Source organism: Silene latifolia, chromosome 1, assembly GCF_048544455.1.
Source record: "Silene latifolia isolate original U9 population chromosome 1, ASM4854445v1, whole genome shotgun sequence".
Lineage (NCBI taxonomy): Eukaryota > Viridiplantae > Streptophyta > Magnoliopsida > Caryophyllales > Caryophyllaceae > Silene > Silene latifolia.
In genome coordinates, this window is record NC_133526.1 from 101,460,890 (window position 1) to 101,481,230 (window position 20,341).

General features: G+C 36.1%; 1 non-coding gene across 1 annotated transcript; it reads left to right on the plus strand.

Annotated features, from left to right (window-relative positions):
* Positions 1-15,839: 15,839 nt before the first annotated feature.
* LOC141621694 (small nucleolar RNA R71) lies at positions 15,840-15,946 on the plus strand. Its single transcript, XR_012532589.1, has one exon. It is a non-coding gene; the product is annotated as a small nucleolar RNA R71 (small nucleolar RNA).
* The last annotated feature ends 4,395 nt before the right edge of the window (positions 15,947-20,341 follow it).

Sequence of the window (20,341 nt, forward strand, 5' to 3'; positions counted from 1 at the left end):
TTTCTTATAATAGTTAACTTGTAATATCTGTAATGTATTTAGAATTATTTAAATGGGTAATTTAAAATACATAGATTAGTTGGTTATCAAATAATGGTTAATGATAGGGCTTGTATTTTGGGACTCACAAAAACTAACACTATTTGTAATGATTTGGTTTTCATGTAGCAAACTAAACTCTAATATAAACAGGTAGAATGCACATATTGTATAAGCCAAACTATATCATCTATGCTTGCTAGAATTAACTCATGATATTAATAACAATAATAATTGACATAATTAATATTTGAGTTTTACTCAAATATTTCATGGACCCTTACTCACAAGTCTACCTTTTGATATCTCCGCCGTTAATTCTTCTAGTCCTATATGCAAAGTTTTGGGTTGAAAATGAAAATTTTGAGTCTCGATTAAGAAAAAACATGTTCTTTCCTTTGTAGTGTAGAATTGTATATATTTGTTTGTTTGTCACTCTTATCACATTGGGTCGACTACGCCACATTTGAGGCATGAAGGAAATAGAAGACCTCATGGTATGATCTTTCCAAATCTCATTCCTCCTTTTTGTATGTTAATGACAATGTGACTATATTTTGATTGATGCGGTGTGAACCAATATGTTGCTAAGAGTTTGCATTTAGTTTACATGGCATTTTAGTTGGTAGAAGCATATGCATTAGAGTTGTATATATGTTAGTTGAATCATGGCATGTAGTTTGCATATTAGAAATTTTTTGTGAAAATGTCTATTTGGGAAGCTTGACAAGTGCATATAGGGCCTTTATAGATAATTTTTCTCCTTAAGATTTTGTTTGCTAGAATACTCTCAAGACACCCCAAGATGTGTCATACTAGGGTGTCTTGAGAGTAAAATCAATCACTTGTCCCATATAAATAAATCAAGTCAAATGTAACTCGGATAGGTTATGTCAGCTATTTGGAATAGCTATGATAGTTGTGGTGTAAATTAGTTATCATTAGTCAGTGACCTTATATTATCTCGATAATAACCCAGAAGAAACATTTGGAGCTATGATAATGATATTGTATGTACACAACCCAGAATCTGTAAATTATAAAATTTTCTTATTAACTTTAAAAAGTTAATAAGAAGGTTATTACAACTTTTTACTAGTTTATGTAGGTTATTTGTCATAAATTAGTTGATTATTATATTAACTCATGATATTAATAACAGGCTATCTGAAATATAATATTATACTTCGTAGTGTAAATATTTGGGTGATATCCTACAAATGTATGTAGGTTAATAATTTCTTATAAATTTGTATAAACTAGTTATAAATTATATCCAAAATCTGAAATATAATAGGATTTTACTAGTTTAAACATGATTCTTATTAAAACGGTTACGTCCATAAATTATATCCAAACTAATCTGAAATATAATAGGATTTTACTAGTTTAATTTCCAGATATAACTAAACGGCAATGGATGTTAAATCAATATTATAACACTTAAATTACTAATATTATCCCTAAAACTAATTTTCTCTAATCGAACAACATCCACAGATAAATCCACTACACATCATGCGGTAATTATTGCTATTGCTGTTTATTTGATTGTACTGTCCAGTAAATTAGAGAAGCTTAATTATCTAAAAATGATTTTTTATGCAATCAAGTTGTAATTCTAAAAACAATACCACAATAATTTTTCCTGTTATAAACTTGTGAAGTATACAAATTTGGGATTGACCAATTTAAAAATAAACTAACAAAAGTATTCTGCAAAGTATACAATTTTATTACAGATAAAATTATTAAAATTAATAATGAGACATATATTTGAAGACAAATATCAATTAGTGAAAGGTTCATTTTAACATACGTAAAACTAATAAGATATCCTATGGCCATGATAGTAATGCTATAACCTAATGCCATGTCATATCTGGACATGACATTAGGTTATTTAACATAACTTAGCATTAGCACAACATTTACTGTTATATAATTAGACCGTACAAATAGTGTGAGACCGTCTCACATGAAAATTTACAATAATTTACCCGATACAGATAGAACTTTCCATGAGAGGACTGCATAACAACCAGATATAACTTAATGGACCCGAAGATTGTGGGTATACCTGTTCCATTATCGGCCGCTACATTCCTAGACCTGTCTGGCAGTGACAGACCTCAGAATGATATTTACAGTATCTTATGATAAGATAGTTACAGTATCTTTTTACCGGAGCAAGCTTTATAACATGTTCTTCCCCCCGGACCTAAAAAACTTGACAAGGCAAAAATGTATTTAAGGAAGTTGTCGGAAACGGTGAAAAGAAAATCCCGACATACAACAAACAGGTATTTCTCAGAATCTAAGGACACTTGTGCATACAAGGGTAACATTCTAACACAAAATGCTTTGAAGTCTTGACATGCCTGAATCATGGTGAAGAAATCTGTAACACAACACATAGAGACGCGAATTTAAGTCCATGCTTCAAACTTTACGTTGCCGACAACCCCCTTGAGTACTTTTTGTCTTCTGCTTACCACCTCCAAAGAAGAGACTAAAGAGGAAAAACACAACTTTAAAATTCTGTGATAAAACCAAATGGAAAATTGCAGCAAAAAAGGGAAAAATACACAAAAAATAAAGCATCAACAGCAAGACAAGAGCAAAACGTGCGAGAGAACTACCTTAGTGATGGCCAGCCTAGTACTCAACTTTGATCTATAGCATGAACTTTACCGTGATTTTTGTTATCCTCAACAACTGCAAATTGCTTTCTAAAAAAATAAATGTAAGAAACAGTCGAAAAAGCAAATGAATATTAAAATAATAAATAAAAGGCGAATGAGGAATGAATTAATATAGTAAAACTGGATCTGAAATGAGGAATTAGCAGACGAAAGTGCAAAAGTGGAACTAAATTGGAGAGAGGAGAAGTTTTTCATGATCTGACTAATTTGCACAAGTTACCAAACGTATGAACATGAAAGTGTTAGCATCGTTCCTTTATACTTTGGGGAAGAAGGTTTGCTTCTGAGAGAGCTTAACTTAGTTCAATCTACATCATAACTACACTTTTCAATACGGAACATTGAACATGGCATTTCATTCTAATGATTTACAATTTTTTTCTACCCTCTTTTCCCGACATGTCAGCTGACTGGCATACAATTAGTTTGAGGCTAAAGTTATATGAGACCTTTATGTGTATAATTGGTTGTATATTAATGGTCCCAAGCTAATAAGTTAAAATGAAACAACATAATGATAATAATCATGCCCTGCACGCACTTGACTAAGAAAGCTAATGGATTCTATAACTACGTCTTTGAATCCATCACCAACAAACCACCCTAACTTTATAAGTCAACTTACATTTGGATTAGCGATTGTATCACATAGGGCTAAACTCACCCCCTTTAAGCGCAAAATAATTTAAGAGGTGGTTCCCTAGTATTCAGATAACACAATATAGTGACACGCTGTATCATAAACAAGTAAAGGAAAAGTAGCCAACATAAACTATTTGTTAATAAAATTGTTGTTCTTCCTACCATCATGTAGGTTGTTATAAGAGCTTAAATACGTGAACTGGATTAACAAGGGCCAATTATGCAACCTATTAAATAAAGTCCTACGACACCCCCATGGATTATCCTAAGTGTCACTTCTGATTATCACAAATTATGAACATAGAGCAAGCACAAGTGAAATCAAAAGGATTCAATATCCTACAAGTTGCTTGACAATTTGCTAACAAACCTTGTCATCTCGCACCCCGGACACCTCATTCAACCTTCACACTCCCCTGTTTATCACTTTCTCAGTAGTGTGACATCTTTAACACCGTCATCATTAGGTGTGCCACCATAAGCCTTGACCTTGTTCACCACCGTGTTTTTCGGAGCCCTTGCACAAAATGAATATAAATGGTTGAACAAGTTAATAATAAATGAGAAAGAAACGACAAGACTAATTTTCGGATATCAAACTAAATTTGTTTTACGATGCTTTAGCGACTACGTGCCCTCAGACCTTAAAATCTCTCACAATGTTTCACTCTTAGTTACGTCAAGATACTCTTGTAAACAACAATGTCTAATATTTGAACGTTATGAAAGCCTGATTAGTCAGTCTTTCAAGTGGATATTTTCTGAAACTAATTGCACATAGTTTTCCCAAAGCAAATATATAAAACAAGTCAATAGTAAACTATCAATCTCCTCTTGATAGATCTTAGTGCACTACTCAATTTAGCTAATATATGGTCTATTTGGCTTCCGTGATCTCTTTCACATCTATAACCACCTAAGAAGCTAAATCAAATCTTCTTTAAAACTCTAATTCAACATCTTAGATCTCAAATTAGCACAAAGATGAAATTTGTTTCAAATAAAAGTGTTCATAGTCCCACCATAAAAAGCAATGAAGCTTGCATTATGTCACCTTGAAAGACAATGAAATATAACAAACTCATACAACATTTCGCAATCCAATTGCTCAATCAAAATTGGTAAGGCACACCAAGGTGATGAGTAATAAATTAGGGTAATGGCACTGACATTACCTAGTACCTGTATAATAGCTTGCTATCTAGGTATAATTTATAGCTCAACCAAAGATGAGAAAGCCATGCATAAAGCTTACAATATTGGTCGACTTGTTGGTCAAAGAAACATATAAACAACTGACTTTGATAAAGCGGTAATGAAATCGTAGAATTAAATTTCAAACAAATTAAGTATTTAAACATTGCTAAGAGGCATATCATTAACAGTATAAATTTTTAACTGCAGTAAATAGAGACAGATACCTTACAAAAATACTAATGCTCATCAGCGGACCAGTAGATGATAGGCATATAAAGAATAATTGCTGTAAATTTCGAGTATTGGGCGAGTCAAACCAATATCAGATCTGCTTAGAATCTGCATGTGACCAATTCTACTCTTAAGATCCGAATATGAAGAAATCAAGTGTGTTCCAATGGCAAATGAATTACTTCAAACTATGACTGTCGCCAATAGAGGGAGTATAATTGTAAAAGAGGCGAAGCTAGTGAGTAGCAAGGGGTAGCGGTTGCTACCCCAAACCCAGAAAAACCAAAAAAATAAAAGGACAAAGATGACTTTCGCTACCCCAGTGTTGTACAAATAAAAGATTAAATAGGACTGAAATGTTAGCATCATTATCTAGGTGGTGCAGTGGTAAAGTTTTGTACTTGTGGCTTTATGACTTTCTTCATGACCACTCGTGTTCGACGCTCATAGGAAGCAGTTTTTCATTTTTCATTGTTTTTGGCTTATTTGAAAGACATTGCTATTGAGGGATATTGTTGCAATTACATTTTTGTTTCCATTGCGTTCTTGTTTCCATGATTTTATATATTATTTTACTACGAATAATTTATACTTAGTATGAGTACTATCTATTATATACAAATATATTATTTCACAAATTATTAATTGGTACTCTCCCGTTTCAATCATTAATTTACGTATTTAATCTTGTGAGTGATATTTTAATCCCCTCCCAGACGATTGAGAAAAATGATGTACCGAAGTATAAATTTTTTTGTTATACAAGTTGTCACCTTTGTTAGTAACACTTAATGGTATACGAATTGTTGACGTTTACAACGGTTGGTCACTATAAGCGCTAAACTAGAAGGGTCTTAGGGTCTAGGCGCAATAAAAAAAAACCTCAGAGCATAAATACAAACACAATTCATTTTTTGAAATTGAAAAATACAATTATTATAACAAAATTACATTCATTTGCGCATTTCCTAAGAGATCGAAGAAATGTTACAAAAATTTCGCTACCCCATATATTAAATCCTGCATTCGCCCCTGATTGTATACCTAGAATTGTTAATTGAAGCAAGAGTGGATCTTTGACCACCCATAGTAACCAACCACTTGAGATTCAACCCTCTTGATTTCCTTGCTTGATCTCAACCTTTAAGATTGTAAGCATCAATTCAATATTAAAAAAAGAGAGAGAGAGAGAGAGAGAGAGAGAGAGAGAGAGAGAGAGAGAGAGAGAGAGATAAGTAGAAATCTATACTCAAAAATTTACATTTAACGAGTAATACTCCCAAGTGTGGAAACCCTGAATCTTTAAGGAACCTTGAATCTTTAAGGAAAATGTAAGGAATTCCACCCAAATCAAAGATTCAAGGAGCTCTATTAAGATTCTTGAATATTTAAGTTGAAGTTGAATTCCTTAGAGATACAACATGTTATGCTGCTATTGATAGTTCTTTGTTCCACCCCAATATGAGAGGGGAAAAATCATAATTAATCAAGTCTTCTGTTATGACCCCCCTCAATCGAATTAAAAGCAAAAATATAATCCCTAATTTTTTCAGTTCACAATCAATGTTCTACCTTAATAATTAACGTTTAACATTCAGTGGAAGTTATTAAGACGAAGCTATCTTACCGGTCGCGACGTTCATCGTTGGACTGCCATATCTCCTCCACGTATTACAGTCTCTCTCCCATGTGATCAATGCCGATCCCCGCCATCTATTTTCCTTTAGTTCTTTTCACGTCAGATTAAGATAATTTAGTCTAAAAGACTTGATATAACTACCTGAATCTCCGAAGAGAACCAGCAGAATATTCAAGCTGCCTTTTTCCAGTCGACATCCAAAAAACTTATTTTGCAAATTCATGCCTCCCAACAATTTGATATGAACACGTAAACATCTGATTCACGATAAAGTCTTAGTAAGAGCCTTAACGTGTATAATATCATAATATTTAGTATCAATATATTTCTTCATATATGTTACTGAATGAGATTGACTTGATGTAACACCCCGGCCCAAACCGGGTCGGGAGCGGTTACTTATGATAGCTCACTAGGCTGTGTACATGGCCCACAGATTAACACGAGTCCTTTATAGCGCATTTTGTCCTCATTCATGCGCATCCCGGAAACCTTCCTAGGAGGTCACCCATCCTAAGACTACTCCCAGTCAAGCACGCTTAACTTTGGAGTTCTTTCGCATGGATGACCATAAAAGAAAGTGCACTTTGTTGATATGAGTAGTACTTCCAATCCCTTTAAGCACTAGTCATTTAAGCCTATCACTGGACCTCTTCAATTAACATGAGGTGTTACAATCACCCCCACTTGAAGAACGCAACATCCTCGTTGCGCCTGGGAGCATAACCGCTAACCCAGAATCCTCCCCCGCTAGGTGTATGATTACAATGGAGCGTATAACTACTGCCTCCAGGAGCGTATAACAACTGCCTCCGATCACCACACGGTCGCATGGTTGCTCTGATACCACTTGTAACACCCCGACCCAAACCGGGTCGGGAGCGGTTACTTATGATAGCTCACCAGACTGTGTACATGGCCCACAGATCAACACGAGTCCTTTATAGCGCATTTTGTCCTCACTCATGCGCATCCCGGAAACCTTCCCAGGAGGTCACCCATCCTAAGACTACTCCCAGTCAAGCACGCTTAACTTTGGAGTTCTTTCGCATGGATGCCCATAAAAAAAAGTGCACTTTGTTGATATGAGTAGTACTTCCAATCCCTTTAAGCACTAGTCATTTAAGCCTATCACTAGACCTCTTCAATTAACATGGGGTGTTACACTTGACATAGATGCTTACATCTCTCTCAAGCTCAAACTTATATAAGCAAGCACCATCACGTCTCTCATAGTATCCCGATTTCCAAGCTTCAAAATTGGTAAAGCACACCAAGGCGATGAGTAATGGATCAGGGGTAATGGCACTGACATTACCTAGTACCTACACAATAGCTTGCAATCTAGGTAAAATTTCTAGCTCAACCAAAGATGAGAAAGCCATATAGCTTTCAATATTGGTCGACAGCAGAATACCTACATATACCAATCAACTAATTAAAGAACATAATTAGATTTGTCATTCATACGATCTCATTCTCATCCTTCAAATTCCTTTCTTAAGACAATATTTCATGAGCCTAAGCATCGATATGGGGATAAGGTCGAAACATATGAGTCATAAAAATAGTCTGACCATGTTACTTAGCTCCATTATACTATTACGATCTTGATGCATATGCATGGTATTACATTTTCTGTCATGACAGCCAATAAAACGCGTCTTCTAATATTTTCGAAGCTTCAGTAACCATTACCCAGGTTTCTTGTGTATAACGATCCTAGATGCATGGTATTAAGTATTAACATGTCAAACCGATCATGATTGCCACGATAAGTTTCCATTCAGAAATTTCAGATGTTAAGACTAAAACCGAATTTTAATGGCATGCCTAGACGAAGTTTAACTTTTCGACTTGAACGCATATGAAATGTTTTGTGGGGTTGAATGTAACATACCACAAACGGGCAAACGACGACGACAAGTCCAAGAATGGATACGGCCACCTGTTTACATAATTTAGTACAGAAAGGGACTAATTAGAGAACAAAACTAAGAAGTTAAATTATGCTTTACGAAGAAGGAAAACAAGTAGATTGGATGGCTTACGAAATTGATATACAAGAATGAACAACCCACTAAAAAATGACAGAATGATGTCCAAAGTATGAAGTATGCTATCTTAAACCAAGGGAAATGCTACCACGCACCAAAATAACAAATAAACTTAGTATAGGGAATGTATAGAATGAAATCGTATATTATTTGCGACTCAGTCATTTGTTTACCTTTTATATTCACTTTGCTGGGTATTTTGATCATAGGTGAACAAATGATTGGGACGGAGGAAGTAACTATAAGTGTAGATAAATCACCAAGCTATTCAATGCAGTATCACAAAGCAGGAAGACAAGGTTGACTGTGTGCATGTTTATTATAAACTGGCCACATGATTAACATAGTTACATTAGATTTTATCTTACATGTATTTGCGTAGGCAAAACGCAATATCGACCTATTGTAAATAGGTTGACGGTTTAAGGTTTAAGGCGAGATTCAAGTCGAATACTTGCACCAAAATCTTACACATTCAATATATCCTATCATAAATTTGAAAACTTTGTATTACTCTGTATTATTTTTACTTCGTAGGTATTAAATGACTTGCTTCTTATCCACAAAAAAGTGAAATGTGGCTAATTGATCCCTAGATTATTGATTTCTTGAAAGCATGATGTATGCACAAAGTTTCGAGCTAGAGATTAGGTGCTCACAAAGTTGAGATCATAGTTCTTTGTTGAGAGTAAAGGCACAAGTATGAACCAAAACACCATATCAGTTAGCATCACAGCTCCTGCACTCATCTGTTTGAGAAAGCACGCCGATCAATTTTCGTCATAAAACAAATGATATACATAAAAGGATAAAACATCATGTACCTTCAGCTCCCTTGTTTCGGAAACAGAGTAATTTACCTGATAAATTATTTGGAGGATATAGCCCCAAACCCCGGTAGTCGGGTGATCATTTACTTGTGAATTCCTGGTTTTATTCTGCGATTCCTAATTCCAAATAGCTGACATGAAGAAGACAGAACTTATTGACGATTGATTCGTAGAGATAATAGCTTACATTTGTCTTAAATATCGGGATTATTAAGGAGGAAGGAGAAATATAAATTAGGCTTCTTCATAGTTTCTTATTTTCTTGATATGATCACAATTCATCACTGATATAGTATGTGTGTCCATGCTGAAACTTGGTAAGATAGCCTTATAATTTATCCACAAGAAATAAGTTATACTTTCGATATATGTCAAAAAGTATAAAATGCATCCAGTTTCCGAATATGCATAAACGTAATCATTCTAAAAAATGTTTCTAAATGCATAATTTAATCTGGAATTCCAAAATCATAATAATTGATAATATTTTACCATTTGCATGTAGAATTCACAATAATGGTACAATATTATTAATACAAATGGTCAGGTTATTAGAGGACAACTCATTCTCTTAGTACACTGCACTGCACGCTTACAGCTTACTCTCCCACCTTAGTCATTGATTTACCTTTTATATTCCTTGTGACGGGTATTTTAATCAAAGGTTGGAGTACTAACATATTCAAAAGGAAATAAATGAGTCGTGTGTGATATCAAATCATTATTCTGTTTATTTTGAGATGATTCACACAGACTTTTATGATTTCAGGTGGTTTCATACACATGGGAGCTTGGAAGAATTAACACAGGTTTGTACAACTTCAGTATATATTTTTACCTATTATTACATGTTCTGGCTTGTTATTTTAAAAAACTAACTATCGCCTTAACATAACCCCAAGGAAGAAGCTGCACTTAGTTTTATATATGCATTCTTAACACAAACATCTAGCGTTACCACTTGGACTGTCTCCTATGCTAAGCCACCCGATCAGAAGAATGATGGGGCTCCCCTACCTCTAGGTTTTATATTCTCTGGGCTTGAAAATTTATTCTATGCCTATTAATGTCCAGAGATTCTGAGATCAAGCAACGACGGTTGAGCTAGATTTAATGCAACCAATTACAGGGGTAGGAGAAGTAGTGAGAGATGGGGAGAGGGGAAATAGATGAGGGATAAGGGAGAGGGGAGGGAGGATGAGAAGTATGGAGGAAAAGGAAGAGGAGGAGAAAGAAAGGGAAGGGAGATTGGGCTAGGAAGGGAAGGGTCAAGGAGGAGGAACAAGAAGAGAGGTCATTTTAAGTTTGATTGTTTTTCACTGTTTTGGTTTGATTGGTTACATTAATTGGATTTTCGATTGTGATTAGTGTTTAATTGATGTCATTGGTAGTATGACATTTGGGTCTTTTGTGGTCTTCATTAGAAAATATGGCCATTTAAATTAGCCCTAATTAAACAATTATTGGCACTAAATTTGTCATACTTTTTTCTATTATAAAGTACCAGTCAATAAATGCCATTCTTGCCGCAATTTCAATCATGCGTAATCCAGAAATTAAACAACCTAACTAGATTATTTACACACGGCTTACAAACTGGCTTATCTCCAGAAATTGAACAACCTTAAACCACGTGGACTGCTTCAGGGTTAAGGCTAAATGGTTGGAATCAATATTAATCTTGCCCTGGGGCTGCCTTCTGTAATAAGTCGGAAGTGAAGGAGAAAGAGAATTGGAGGAGGACGTGGAGGGGGCAAGGAAAGTTGGGGAATGACAAACGGCCTGGAGAGGCGCGAGGGAGGAGGATAGCAAATTGTGTATAAATTGCAGAAACCATGATTCTTTGGGCTGTCTAACTCAGATGAGTGTGAATATATTTGAGGCATACAGAATAGTATCGTAAATTGCAGAAACCATGTTATATTTTCTTTCACACATTTCCTGCAAACATTTGTTTATCTTTGATTATAGCCCTCACAAATCATACCAAAAGGAAAAAAATTAATGCAAAGAAGGGAGTACTTATTTTGTAGCCATCCATTTTGTACTTTCTTCAGAATATAGGTTGTAAAACACCAAACAATGAAGTCATCATACTTATTTCTCATCTTATCTTGCAGGTCCAGAGAACGCAGCCATGACCTTGAACGAGCATCCAGCAGTGATAGGGACAAGGGTGATCGCAGAAGCAGAGATTGTGATAGGTATGGTGACAGAGATTGTGGTTACGATCGTGGGGATAGAGAACGTTCTCGTAGTTATGATGCTAAAAGTTGGCGCCGATCTAGGGAACGCTCTAGAGATTATGGCCGTGACTATGATAGTAGCAGGTATAAAGAATCTCCTTTATTTAGTGACACGGAATTTTCTGATAGTTTGTATTCTGACTCAAAAGGTAATGTCTTTTGGCGGCCGTCGCCAATTTTATAACCGCTAAAACTCTAAAACCTAACGTTTTTGAATAAGATCAGATAAAACCCTTGATATTCTAACGCTTTGCTTTCTCTCTTTCTTCGCTTCGGAGCCCGTGGTTTTGTTTCCAGGTTTTAATCAATTTTTGCTTTGTCTTAGTTCAACTTGGTTGTCTTAGTAATCTACAGATTCTTTCAGCTATGAATGTTCTTTATTTTGATCATATAAATTAAATAGGTTTGTGTGTAATATAGATGCACAAATGATTTGGAATATGGGTTGATTACTATAATTTGGTAAGTGTAGGTGGTGGTCTCAGATAATTCTGAGTCATGTTTTTTATGTATGTGTCCCAGGTGCAGTTATACAGGAAAGAAGAAGAAGAAGACTAATGCGGAAGCAGTTAACGCATATGTGATCATGTCTCTGGTGTTCTTACTGCACTCTACCCATAAGGTGTCCAGTGAAATTGCTGCAGCCTAATCGTCCTACCCTGTGTCAACGCTAAAAAAAGTATTGTTATTGAATATTGTCCCATATGTGACCTATATGTAACATAAATAATGCTAGATGGCTCCATATTTAAGAGTTAGTTTGGCAAGTTTCTCTACTCAGGCATGCAATGCATTGCCCTTGGTGCAGGCTGTGTGTTAGCCGGGCATGTATATCAAATATGGGTTATATGCAAGTTTTATTATTCAGCATAGTTGATTCTAATGTTGTTATTACGGGATCTGGTGGTTGTACTACCTTTGTCAGGTTATGAATTGTGCTTTTTTAAAGAACACGCACTAAGCAGATTTGAGATGTTAGTATTGATGTTCTCCATTGAACATGATATTTTAATGTGTCTTCACCAACTATATAACTATGCTTGCGTCAGCCTTTCTCGATAAGTGATGGATAACATAGGGTTCTGACTTGGTAATTTCAGCTTACTTCCACTTACCGTGTCACCAATTTGGGGCGCAACAACTGTTTGCAAAACAAGATAAGAAATAATGGAAATATATGCAAACAACAAATCCGCATTTATAGACATATCATTAGCATGAGATACAGTAGAATCACTATTCGCCTGACAACTATAGAACTCAGAATTTAAGTAGTTTACCAACATAATTTTGTCAAATCTAATTAGCATAAGGCATGTCAATACGGTTAAGACTTGAATTATGAGCTTTGTTTTCATAAATAACGGGTCAAAACGAAGTACATGGACAACTATTTGGGATTCAAATGCAAAAAAATGCAATTTAACATCATTGTTATTTAAATTCACCAAGACTCGACCCCAAACAAAGGAAAAAAACATGTTTTTGTATTTTTTTTTTTTAATTTTTATGGATTTTTTATATAAATGCACACAACAATAAGTAAATCACACAACATAAGTAAAGACTCCTCTTCCAAACCTAAATGTCACAGTGTACTCATTGTGACGCCTACAACATAGCAATCACACAAAAATCTCTAGCAACCTAGAGGACACACCTAACAAAAAAAATGAGAAATAACTAGAGATAATACAATAAAAGAAGTACAAGAGAAGGGAATACCGGGTAAGAGAGTAGGAATTCCCCTAAATCAGCTGCAAAAATAGGGGAAAATAATCAACCGCACAATTCCTATCATCGTCTGGCTACGTTTCTGACCCAAAAAAGGTGGGTAATCGATCGAGCCCATGTAGCACTCGATCGAGTACTCATTTGGCGAGCACATACTCTGCATTTAAAAAAAATGCCCATACAAAACACAATCAATACAACTTAAAGAACGTAATAGTAAATCCAAAGTAGCGCATGTGCTACACACAAACATAAGTAGCACCAATAAATAGTCCAAGCAAAGAAAATAAATAATGAATAAAGTTTTGGCTCATCAAACTCAAAGTCTAATATAAAATAGGAGCAAGTATGTTCATCGCTCTTCATGTCATCTTCTTGAGGAAGGAGATAGGGTACTTCATCCATCATAAGAGCTTTCTAAAAAACTTGGACGAGCTCCTCTCTGAATATCTCTGCTTCCAAAGCATCCAACTCGGCCTCCAAGTCAACACTCTCATCACAGCTATAAACCATCTCAGGAGGAGGTTCATCTCCATAAATCAACTTCTCTATCTCATCCACTTCTTTGTTCAATGGATATGACGCAGCAGCAGGGGCGTCAGATTGATTCCTGTCAAAACAATAAGCAAAGGAATCATCAATAGTAGGAGCAACAATATGAAGCATATAACAAGGAGCTACTGAAAGGGGACGTTTTAAAGCATTATCAAAAACAAATTTAATAGTGTCATCCCCAACTCTTAGTGTGAAACTGCCATCCCTAATATCTATGAGTGCTTCTGTAGTGGAAGGAATGGTCGACCAAGAATGATAGGTACTTGAGAGTCCTCAGCCATATCCGTAACAATAAAGACAACTGGAATAAAATACTTCCCTACTCTAACTGGCACATCCTCTAAGACACCTAAAGGCTTCTTTAAAGATCTATCAGCCATTTGTAAGGTCATATTAGTGATACGGAGTTGACCCATATTTAACTTTTGGCATATTGAATACAGCATGACACTAACACTAGCCCCTAAATCACAAAGGGATTTATCAATAGCTATACTACCAATATGACAAGGAATAGAAAAACTCCCTAGATCCTTTAGTTTAGGTGGTGAGTTAGCTTGCAATGAGGCCGCGCACTCCTGAGTAAATGCTACTATCTCAACTTCATTAAAATACCGCTTCTTTGACAAAATCTCTCTCAAAACTTTAGCATACGCAGGCACTTGAGTGACCAATTCAGTAAATGACATACTCACTTAAAGATTCTTCACTACCTCCATGAACCTCCCAAATTGTTGTTCGAGTTTAGGCTTCTGCAATCTTTGAGGAAAGGTTAGTTGAATTTTAATTGGCTCAGCTTCTTTAGCTTTAGAAGTACATTTAGAAGTATTATCGTCAGTTACAGGGGTGACTCGATCGAGCCCAGTAGTCACTCGATCGAAGAACCTATTTTCTTCCAATGCCGTAACTGAAACACGCGAAATTTTGTCATCTGAGGGGGTGCCTCGATCGAGCCCATGTAGTACTCGATCGAGTATGCTGGATGCTTGATCAATCCTGAACTGGCTTGATCGAGTACTCACGTCAGTCCCCTTTTTTTTTTCGTCTTTTCGCTTATCCCGTTTTGATCTTTATAAATTTCATTCTCGTCATCGCTCGACTCGAGATTTCCCAATCCCTTAGGATGCATATAGGGAACTTCATCTTCATTAATGGGCACGTCCGGACTTTGATAAGTAGTACCGCACCTCAAAGAAATAGCATTAACTTGTTCATGTGCTTGTTTACCTTGAGGAGGAAGGCCAGACTGTTTTGAAGGATTTTGAGCCGTTATTTAAGCAACTTGAGTATCCAACATCTTGTTATGAGCCATTAGTTCTGAAATCTGAGCCGTTTGCTTTTGTTGAATCATAAAGCTTTGTTGCAATAGAGCTTTCATCTCGGCCATCTCATTACTTGGAGCTTGAGGAGGAGGTTGCATCTGTTGAAAACCTCCTTGATTTTGCCGAACAAAATTTTATTGTGGTTGGTTACCACGATTTGGAGGAATAATATAAGCATTCTGCGGTGGGGCTTGAGCAAAAACATTCTGACTCCTTTCAAGGAAGAAGTTAGAATAAGGAGTACCTTGCTTGAAAGATTGGAAGGCATGAACTTGTTCAATGATACTCATACACTTGGCCGCAGTGTGGCCATCTATCCCACATCTCTCGCATGACACTTCTTGTTGAACCATATAAACCGTCTCTTGCTTATTACCCAAAGACTTAGATGTCTTTAATTCAGCTATTTGAGCCGTTAAGGCCTCTAGCTGTGCCACAATAACGTTGTCTGAACCACTTCCCCTCTTACTACCTCTGGGGTTACCATACTCAACAGTGTGAGTAGCTATCTGATCAATCAACTTTTAAGCATTACCGTTATTAGTATTATCCTGGAATCTCCCATTGGTAGCTGAATCAAGCAAAGCTCTATGATCATCATACAACCCATTGTAAAACTGGTTGCAAACAAACCAAATATGGAAGCCATGATGGGGGACGGATCGAACTAGCCTTTTGAAACGAACCCATGCTTCATTAAAATCCTCAGTAGGACCTTGTTTAAGACTCGTGATCTGGCTTCTAAGAGCATTAGTCTTCTGCGGTGGAAAATACCTCTTGTAGAATGCAAGAGCTAGTGAAGTCCAGTTAGTGATTGAATCAGCCTCCATATCTAAGTCACGTAGCCACTCTGCTCCATCATCTCTCAAAGAGAAAGGAAAGAGAGTCTGCTTGACTTGATCTTGAGTCACCCCAGCTGTCAAAGGAATAGAACAACAATATGTAATAAATTTCTCCATGTGCTTGGCGAGGTCCTCTCCAGCTTTTCCTCCAAATAAATTTCCCTCAACCAGGCTTATGTAAGAAGGCTTGATCTCAAAAGTCCCTTTATAAGTGGTAGAGAGCTTAAAACTATTAGGAATAGAATCAACCATGGGTTCGGAATGACTTGGCAAGGTCGGCATCTTCAATGTTATAGGCCGAGTAACTAGTGCAGAAATAAGTGTGTCCTCTTCAAAGGACGAATCTTCTGCAAAAGTGTACCACTCGTAGTCAAGTGTACTCAAGCTAGCCTTCCACCTGAGTTACTTCTCTTTGAAATTTTCGTCTGTAGCGAAAAGTTTTCTCTGGCTCGGGATCAAAAGGTACAATTTTCGACCTGTGAGACCTGGGCATACACTAAAACAACAAGAACAGATCAAACTGTCTCAGGGGACTGATGCTCCCTGAGACAAAAGACAAAAATAAACAAAAACAAACAGAAAAATTGTTGTTGCCTCCCCGACAACGGCGCCAAATTTGATAAGGTTATTTTCAGTCGTTTGGCCTTAATCAAAATAAATCCTATAATACTACTAACAAATAGCTAGCGGTAAGTAAGCTATCGTATCTACAGGAAGGCGGTAATAATCAGTTTGCTAGTGTCCAAATTCGTCTTAAAGTAACAATTTTTGGAGGTTTTGATTGTTTGATTTCTAGCAACTAATAATAATGTAAATAAATAAGACGAATTCAATAATATTAAAAGGTCTAGGGATTAGGTTCACTAGATAGTTATTCGGGGGTGAGATTTAACTTATTGATAGAGCAATTTATATTGTTTAAGGTCATAAGATCGGTCGATTGTAATGTGTACTTTAGATCTAACTTAACATGCAATCGCTATCATTAAATTAGTTCAATTCAGTTGTCGTAGCCTTTACTAGTCTTAACCTGCTCGGTGAAAATTGAATCATTACTTGCTAAAACTAATTACAGCTTATTAGTGCATTCTTTTTATGCACAAGCTTAATTTGATGATACCTTTAACAATATGAGATTTAGATAAATACAGTGAGTAGTATAATTTATAAGTTATGTTAACTATAGTGATGAATTTTAGGTTATAAAAAAACTTTTTCTTTAAAGTGTAAACATTAGTAAACTCATAATACTACATATTATTACATTACTCCTAATTAAACCCACAGTTATTTGGTGCAAGGATTTTAACAAAATAATTATCTATTCACCAACTCCTATATACACTCATTTCCCTTTAACTATAAGAAGTTTGATTCTTCTACTATTTTGGATTAATTAATGCAAAGAAGGGAGTACTTAGTTCTATACATCCTCTCCATATATAATTTTGCCGGGAGTATTATTCTTATAAACTTTGCATATATAATTGCATTTTTATTGGCTCATCAATTTAAACACCTGAAATAGACTAGCATTGGTGTTGCCTGATATTGTTCATGATAATCAAGGAGCTTTTATTAAAGGTAGAGCCATCATTGAAAATGTCCTTATTTGCCAAGATATTGTGAAGATGTATTCAAGAGAGGGAGTGTCCCCAAGATGCTTGTTCAAAATTGATTTGCAGAAAGCTTATGATACTGTTGAATGGGATTTTGTTGAGCAGATGTTCAAGGGTCTTAAGTTTCCTGATCAGTTCATTCAGAGAGTATTGATGTGTGTTACAACTACCTCATTCTCCTTATCTTTAAATGGAAGAACCTTTGGATACTTTAAGGGACAGAGAGGACACAGGCAAGAGGACCCTATCTCCCCCTTATCTTCACTATGTGTATGGAGTACCTTACCAGGCTTATCAAATATGCTACTGATTGATGGCCATTCCAATATCATCCTCTATGCAAAGCTCTTAAACTTACACATTTAATGTTTGCAGATGACTTTATAATGTTTTGTAAGGGGAATGCTAATTTTGTCATGCTTCTTATGAGGGCTTTTTCCTCCTTCTCCCAAGCTTCTGGACTCAGTATGAATAATGCAAAATCTGAGATTTTTTTCAATGGCATGAAAGAAGCTTTGAAGCAAGATATCAAGCAAGTCACTGGTTTTACTGAGGGCAGCATGCCCTTTAGATATCTGGGGGTTCCTATACAAGCTGGCAGATTGACTAAAAAGGAATGCTCTTGCATTACTGAAAAAATGGTGGCAAGGATTAAGGGTCTTGGAGCTAAGAAACTGTCATATGCAGGCAGAATAACTCTCATTAATTCTATCCTCAATACCCTCTACAATTACAAGGCTACTATGTTCATTATTCCTAAGAGTGTTATCAAGAGGATTGAAGCCATATGCAGGAATTTTCTGTGGGATGGTGTAGATACCTCATTTCTGCACCTCCCGCAAACCACCCAGTGATGATTGGGCCGCATGTTTGATACGCGGAACGATTTGTGACAGTTCGTAAGATTATCGTCAAGTGATTGCTCCAATATCAATGTCTACCTCTTAGATGTCATCTACGCGCCGATAAGGTCGTTTTGACAGTAATTAGAGTACATTCGAAGTCCGGGTCAAAAGCCGTCTCCATTTTCTGATAATCGTTAAATCCCGAGTCAGAATGTTCTGGAATGTTCCGGATATTTCTATTCCATATTTCATAAATTTTATCTTTTGGCAAATAATATCCCGTAATATTCATAAGATATTCGAATTATTTCCGTCCTACCATAACTCAAACGCGAAATCTTTCTTGACGGGAGGAAACCTCCTGGGAATGGACGCAGACAGCGCTGCGCCTCTTCCAAGAGACGCAGTGGCTGCTGCGCCTCTTCCCAGGCCCTTGTCTGCATGTTTTACGTATCTTTTTCATATATTTCCGAGATTCACTTCCAAAGAGTCTCCGAAACCCTAATTCCTTCACGTGATTAGTATAAATAGGAGCCTTCGCTCCTCATATTTCTCACGCGAGTGTCCGCCCTTCTCTTCTCCCTTTGCATTCTAGACTTTGTTCTTACTTACTGGCGCCTACGTGCTTGAACTTTCGACCACGTAAGCTCGGATCTTTCCGGGTACCAGCCTCTCCGTTGCATGACCGACCAATTTGACCAACTACACTCAATCAACTTAATTAATCAATCGTCTTCCTCTTACGAGGGCACTCTCTTTGCATTCGCGTCGAGCATTCACTAATCGATATCTTAGTCCTTCTCGTTTCGTCAACATGTAAGTCTGAGGGTGTATAATCCTTCTTTTATTTATTGTATTTTACTTTTAGTATCATCAATTGTAAGGTTTACGTCGAAAATACCATTAAAATCGATTTCTAAAACCCTTTGTTAAAATCTGTTTTTGCGGATTTCCAGTAAATAACCGTCGAGAAAGGACGCAAAGAATCGCTGCGCCTCTTCGAAGGAGCGCAGTTCCTGCTGCGCCTCTTCGTGAGGCTGCCGCAGTTCCTGCTTCCTTTCTTCTTCGTTTGTCCTCTGTAATTCGTATTCAAATCTTTTCTTTTGCTTGCTTCGTCTGTTAATTCTTCGTCTTAATATCATATAAATCACATGTGTATATTAATCATCATCATCATCATGTTTAATTTGTCATAAATCCAACTTAAATCCCAAATAATCAATATTTGCGGGTTTTCGTCATTAAATTCAAACCCGGATTTTAGAGATTCAATTTGATCATATTGAGTTTCCGGAATTCATCTTTGATATAGTTTAATCTGTTTACTCGCATGTTCGTCACATATTCGTTGTATATCCGTTGTATTTAGCCTAATTGACTTATTTCAATAGAGGACTCATTAATATTTTCATCATAATTTCATGTAAATAATCCGTTTCCGACTCATCCCATCCATGTTTATCGCTTTTATGACCATCATTCATATGTAATTAACCTATTAATCATTCACATGTTTATCGCTTTTTCTCAAATTATCCGTTTTGAAGGTATTTTCGACATAAATCGCCTATCCCAATGTAATTATTGTAATTTTCATTATTGTAATTCATAATTATTGTATTTCTTTTATTCCTTGTATGTTCTCACATGTAATTGAACTTAAATCCTACTTCGACATTAATTGTATGCTAAATTACGTGTCAACCGACTTAGTATTAATTCTCACATGCTAGGATTAAAACATGGATGTTGCATTGCATGCATATAGCCGACGATATATCAAGTATAGACAACTTCCTTAATCATTAGTAGAGGCCGCTATCGAGGCGGGCGGGATT